We start from the raw sequence: 7,079 nt of genomic DNA, 5'->3' as shown, positions 1-7,079 counted from the left end.
GGTGTTGTAAGCAACTTGAAAAAAAAAGGAATGGGGCCGTGGCATAGCAGGTAAAGCCGCTGCCTGCAGTGCCAACATCCCATATGGGCACCAATTTGAGTCCTGGCTGCTCCGCTTCTGAGCCAGCTCCCTGCTGTGGCCTGGGAAAGCAGTAGAAGATGGCCCAAGTCCTTGGGCCCCTGCACCCACATGGGAGACCCGGAAGAAGCTCCTGGCTCCTGGCTTTGGATCTGCACAGCTGTGGCCATCTGGGGAGTAAATCAGCGATGGAAGACCTCTCTCTCTCTGCCTCTCCTCTCTTTATGTAACTGTGACGTTCAAATAAATGAATCTTTTTAAAAAAAGGAATTAAGGTGACTGAATTTCTTTAATTCTAATTTCAAACATCTCAATGCTGTCCAACTTAGAAATTCTACTCCTGAGAGCTTATCATAAGGAAATAATCAGAGGTATGTGTAGAGATGTGTATAAAGGTATGAACTGCAACATGTTAAAGACTGAAAAATCATAAAAACCCAATAATAAAGAATTGATATAGTCATTCACCAAAAGGCAATTTGTTTATTAAAAGTGATTGTATATGTATCTTCTATGTATTTGTCTATTTTCTAATTTTTGTCTATCTCAAACATATTGTATTTAGGTAAATAAAAGTGAGAAAATTTACCTAGCTCAGTGCTTTGTCAAATACAATGTTCTTTATTTGTTTTTCTTACGCTTTTTTTCACATCGACAATTTTTTAAAAAGATTTTTTTATTTATTTGAAAGGCAGAGTTACAGAGGGATAGGGAGAGACAGAGAGGGAGAGAGAGATCTTTTATTCACTGGTAGCCACAATGGACAGGACTGGGCCAGCCTGAAGCCAGGAACCAGGAGCTTCATCTGGGTCTCCCAAGTGGGTGCAGGGACCCAAGCACTTGGACCATCTTCCACTGCTTTTCCCAGGTCATTAGCAGGGAGTTGGATGGAACGTAGAGCAGCCGGAACAGGAACCGGAGCCCATATGGGATGACAGCATTGCAGGCAGTGGCTTAGCCTGCACCACAATGTTGTGCCCGTACTCTTGACAGTTTTGATTAAAATAACTTGATAGCCAATCGAAGTTCAGTATATGCCAATTCTATATTTTATATTTTATTTTTAAATTATTTACTTTATTTGAGAGAGAGAAAGACAGGGATGTACTATCTGCTGGTTCACTCCCCAGTTGCACCAGCTGGGGCTGGGCCAGGCTGAAGCTGGGAGCCAGGAACGCAAAATCGGTCTCCCACATAGCTGGCAGGGAACTGAGTACTTCAGCGTCACCTGCGGCCTGCCTCCCAGGAATGCCTTCCTGTTGGAAGATGGAATTGTGAGCAGGGTCAGGACTCAAAGTCCAGATCTTAAGCACTAGGCCAAACGCCTGTCCCTAAGTTTTGGGTCGTCTTTTTTATTATTTATTTTAATTTCAACATCTTCAACTTTATGTAGTTTCTCTTAACTTTAATACCTGAAAGTGAGTGCTGTAAATCACACACAGTCATTTGCGTTTTGAACATTGCCACTCCTACAAGGTCCTATTGGAGGCCTGCACATTCTAATTAAACATCAACAGGGCAAGGATCACCAACTGAAAGGTCTAGAAAACCTTTGAAGAAATCAGAGTCTAAATAATTCTTTCTCTAGATGCAATTGCATCTCAGCTCACAGCAGGAATGTTGGCCATGGGTTTGCCAGGGAAAGAGTGCCCTTAGTGTCACCAGCCCCGGAGTGCTCCCCTCGGGAGAGGAAGACAGCAGGTGCCTGATGACGTCATAGCCATGCCTGTGTGTGTGTGTGTGTGTGTGTGTGTGTGTGTGTGTTTGGGGGAAGAGGTGCAGGTGTCTTCAATGCTGTGTCAGGTTGCTCTTTTAGAGCTCTTACAGCCTCCAGTGGTGCTCCTTCCTGGTAATTGTTCTACTTTTAAATAAATAATGAGTTGTTCAATGCCCAACTCTAGTATGTTAGAGACATGAGGGCAGGAGCCATGTCCTCCCCTCAAATCCACCAACTTCCCTGATACCTCGCATGGTGCCTTTTCTTCATTAGAGAGGATTTATGAAAATTTTGGTTGAATAAATGCCCGAATGGGTCTTAAATACCCTTCCTTCCCTTTCCTCCTTCCCTCTCAACCTCCCATCCTCCCTTCTTTCATTCCTTTATTTAAGGCTAACAGCTTTTATGGCTGCTATAGCTCTCCTTCCTTCCCCCAGCTGCTGAGTGGACAGTGAGAGAGAGAGACAGAAAGAGAAAGGTCTTCCTTTTCCTTGGTTCACCACCCCCTCAATGGCCGCTGCAGCCGGCACACCGCGCTGATCCAAAGCCAGGAGCCAGGTGCCTCTCCTGGTCTCCCATGCGGGAGCAGGGCCCAAGGACTTGGGCCATCCTCCACTGCACTCCCGGGCCACAGCAGAGAGCTGGACAGGAAGAGGGGCAACCAGGACAGAATCTGGCGCCCCGACCGGGACTAGAACCCGGTGTGCCAGTGCTGCAGGTGGAGGATTAGCCTAGTGAGCTGCGGCGCTGGCCACCCAGCTCCTTCTTAAAGCCATTCTGGAAGGGACCAGTTGTCAGCCTCCATGAGGTGGCTGTGGCCTCTTTGTCAGCAGGAGGACAGGCCTGGCCTCCACCCTCTGCCCTGCACCCCATCTGAGCCTAACCAGGCTGTCAGACTTGGCATGTGCTCTCCTCTTCCAAGCTGCCTCCTCTGAGCTCTGTGGCAGAGCCAAGCGCTTGTCTCCAGGTCTGCAGTATCACAGGGCTGCACTAAACACAGTTGCCTTTTTAGGACAACTCCTTTGGATTGGAGCATCGCTGTGGGGAACTCCCGCTCCTTCATCAGCAATATATGCACCCATCGCTGTGCAGTCAACTTGCTCTTCTGGAAGAGAGCTTGGGGAAGGCAGAGACTATCACTTACTGTTTCATTTGCATCCCTCAGGACAGCAAGTGAGTGGCCACTCGGGGGACGCTCAGTAACTGTTGAGTGAGCCGACCAAGGATGACATGTCCTTAACGGCTGTTGAATTTCATCTGTGTTTGATGTGCTATCACTCACTCGGCTAAAAGTTTGAAACATTGTACTGCTTATGAAGAGGGTGGCCCTTGCTTCATTCAGCCCTCAAAATCATAGTCTCAGTGCTCTGCCACAATCCTTGTAAACTGGTGCCAACTTTCCCACTTCCCTTCACTAAACATGCAACTGACTGCTACTAGCAGCCGTGAGCTCGATGGAGTGCTGTCAGAAATATCCCAATCCTCTGATCAACCAGACTTTGCAAATACAGCAAATCAGATTATTATTTTTTGTATAACACTATACATTTTAACCAATATTTTCTGTAAGCATACTTGTTTTCCACTACCTTTAGAAATTAGAGAACAGGGGACAGCATTGTGGTGTAACAGGTTAAGCCACCATCTGGGATGCTGGCATCCCTTGTGGGAGCTGGTTCCAACTGCTTCGTCCATCCATTTATCCATCCATTACAGGTAGAGAAAATGAGACAAAGCTGGTGTGTGATGGATCTAGATTCAGATTCTAGCCATCTGGCACTCCAAGTTCTTGCTTCTAGTCTATGATGGGGATAGAGGAATTTTTTTTTTAAAGAATCTAACCCAGGGCAGGTATTTGGCACAGCAGTTCAGTCACTGCTTGCCTTCCACATCTGAGTGCCTGGGTAAGTCCAGGCTACTCCACTTCTGATCCAGCTTCCTGCTAATGTGCACTTTGGGAGGCAACAGGCACTTTTGGGATGGCTAAGCACTTGGGTGCCCTGGCTGTTGCAGGTGTTTGGGGAGTGAACCGGTGGACAGATTTCTCTCTGTCTCTTTCAAATAAAATGAAAATAAATACATATTTAAAAAAATCAAGCCTAACCAAAGTGCAAAATTGTACAGAGCCTCTAGTCCAGGAACCTGTGTTTTGTTTAATTAATGGATCATCGAAAGATGAGATTTTTGTCAATCTTTAAAGATAGAGTGCAGGCACGCTACAGGCACTGTTCAAAGGCCTCACTGGAGAGGGGAGGAGTTCAAGCACAGAGCAAGGGCTCAAAGTGGGACCCAGACTTGGAGCTTGCGTCTGATACCCAAGGAAAAGAGCCCGACCTGGGCGGGGTCGGGCGGGAGGCCGTGGGGTTGAAGTCCTGTTTGGCCAACTCGATGTGGGACAAATCTGCATTCTCACAGGAGTCCTGCTGGGCTTCATTCATGGCTTTCACAATATAAGAAAGTAGGTTTTGTAACATGGGTGTCCTTATAACACTGGCCTGACTGTTTACTTCTGCTCAGTCCCTGAGCGTATGAGCAAATACTTCAGGCACCATAACGAGCAGAAACTTGAGACAGAGCTTATCTTGTAATGCTGGGCTTTGCATCATATCCAGGGTGTGGTGCGACTTTAGAAGGCAGGTTAAATAATTACGTGTTTACAGATTGGGCCAACCGAGCACATGTGCTGTGAGGGCTGAGGATCCAACCTGATTTAGCTGGGGAGCAGCCTCAGAACCCGGCTGTGGCACATGGTCTCAATATATTGTATATTGCATGCACACACACACCTATACATATGTAGATCTATGTATGGGGGATCTTGGAAAAGTTTGTGCAGGAAATGGAATTAATGGATGTTTATTTTGGTGAAAACAATTTTGAGAGACATAATTTTCCCATAATTTTGTCTAAAGAAAACAGATGGGAGAAAATAAACTTCCATGAATTTTTGAAGACCCCTTGTATGCATGTATACATATGTATGTATGTGTACACATACATACAAACATATATACATACATATATATATATACACACACACACACACCCATGAAAGCACTTCAAAAAATTTATGGGAAATGTATATTATGAAAAAACATAGACTTGAAAAAATTTTTGCACCAAAATAAACTTATTTTAAAGTTCTCTTGTCCTTGAGTTTTTGGAAGTCCCTTTGTGTCTATGCTTGTATTGAATATTTATGAATCACCTTGTATGAATCACATTTATTTCCAAAATAGCCCAGGGAAGCTTGCAGACGTTAAGCCCAGCTCCTTGATCACTGGGTCCCTTCTTGGTTATATGTGATATATTAAGCTTAATGCTTTGTGTTTTTGATATTCTCTAACAATATAATGAAGAGACAAAAAGTAACATATAAGCATTAGTGCCACCCTAAGCTGTCCTCTTTAGAAAAGAAAAATGCAGGGGCCAGCATTTTGGAGCAACAGGTTAAGCAGATTTCACGAGGGCTTGGTTTCAAGTCCCAGCTGGTCCACTCTAAATTCAGTGCCTTGCTAATATGCTTGGGAAAGTGGCAGCAGATGTCCCAAGTGTTTGTGCCCCTGCACCCACATGGAGGACCCAGAGGAAGTTCTAGGCTCCTGGCTTAGGCCTGGCCCAGCCCCAGCCATTGGCCATTTGGGGAGTGAACCAGCAGATGAAAGACTCTCTCTTTCTCTTTCTCTTCCTTTGTAAATGTGCCTTTCAAATAAGTAAAATCTTCCCCAAAACAACCCCAGAAGATAAAAATGCAAATTAGGCTGTTACATGTTTTTATTTTCTTACTCCACTATTTCTCTCTTCTAGAAGAGAGATTGGAACTGTATTCAGTTCTTGGTTTTTGTTTTTTTAATTAGTAAATTCACTTGAGAGGCGGAGAGAATGAGAGAGAGAGGGAGACAGAGAGAGAGTGCTCCCCTCTGCTGATTCACTTCCCAAAGAGCCTTGACAACTGGGACTAGCCCCGGTTAAAGGTGGGAGCTGGGAACTGAATCCCAGTCTCCTATTGTGTGGCAAGGATTAAACCACTTGCATTATTGCTGCTGTCTCCAGGGTCTGCATTAGAGAGAAGCTGGGATTGGGAGCAGAGCAGGATTCGAACCCAGGTACTCAGATATGGGTATCCCAGCTGCTTAGGTCAAACATCTATTGCCTCCATCCCCCTCATCTTTTTTTTTTTTTTTTTTTTTTTTTTTTAATTTTTTTTAAAGGCAGAGTTACAGAGAGGGGGAGAGACAAAGGGAGAAATCTTCCATCAGCTGTTCCACTCCCTAGATGGCCACCAAGGATAGAGCTGGGCCAGACTGAAGCAGGGAGCCAGCAGCTTCTTCAGGAGCACCTGGGCCATCCTCTGTTGCTTTCCCAGGCTCATAAGCAGGGTGGAAGAGGATTGGAAGAGGAGCAGCCAGGACTCGAACTGGCACCCATATGGGATGCTGGCACTGCAGGCGGTAGCACTACTTGCTGGGCCCCAGCCTCCCCACCTGTTACTAAGGACTATTCAATTGTCATACACTAAAGGTCCATAAGCATCGGTAATAATGATCCACACTCCATACCCTCTCTGGTTTACTGCTTAGTTTATTGCTTTCAGATAATTTCTCTTTTTATGTTTGCATTTTCAAGGACAATGCAAGGCATACTGTTTATCTGATTCAGGGCTTTTTACATACATTTAAAAAGAGGCAGTCACTTGTCCTCCAAGCTTGAGTAATAAACCTAAATGCCAACCATCAGTCGCTGATTTGTCGGTCCTCTGCTCATTACAGTTACTGTGGACTGAAAGTGGAGCTCTTGGAAGTTGTCTGTTTAATTGCGTTGCATGTCACTGCAGTCTAGGTGGCTTAGGCTGCAGGATCTTTGCCGTCCTTTGCTGTGATTCTACAAGTCTTATTTTTCTTCCTTTTTCTTTTTTTTTTAAAGATTTATTTTATTTATTTGAAGAGGAGACAGAGAAAGAGAGAGAGAGAGAGAGAGAGAGAGAGAGAGAGAGATCTTCCATCCACTGGTTCACTCCCCAAATGGCTTCAATGGCTGGGGCTGAAGCCAAGAGCCTGGAACTCCATCAGGGTCTCCCACGTGGGTGCAGAGGCCCAAACATCTGGACCCAGGTGCATTAGCAAGAAGCTGGATAGGAAGTGGAGCAGCTGGGAATCAAACTGGTGCTCATAGGGGAATGCGGGCGCTGCAGGTGGCGGCTTTACCCGCTGTGCCACAAAGTGGGCCTTTCTGGTTTTCTTTGTTGTGCTAAATTCCTAGACCCAGCAACACCCTTGCCTTCCCC

The sequence above is a fragment of the Oryctolagus cuniculus genome, chromosome 2 (assembly GCF_051225735.1).
Source record: "Oryctolagus cuniculus isolate XC-2025 breed Fujian yellow rabbit chromosome 2, ASM5122573v1, whole genome shotgun sequence".
NCBI lineage: Eukaryota > Metazoa > Chordata > Mammalia > Lagomorpha > Leporidae > Oryctolagus > Oryctolagus cuniculus.
Note: the sequence above shows the minus strand (reverse complement) of the source record.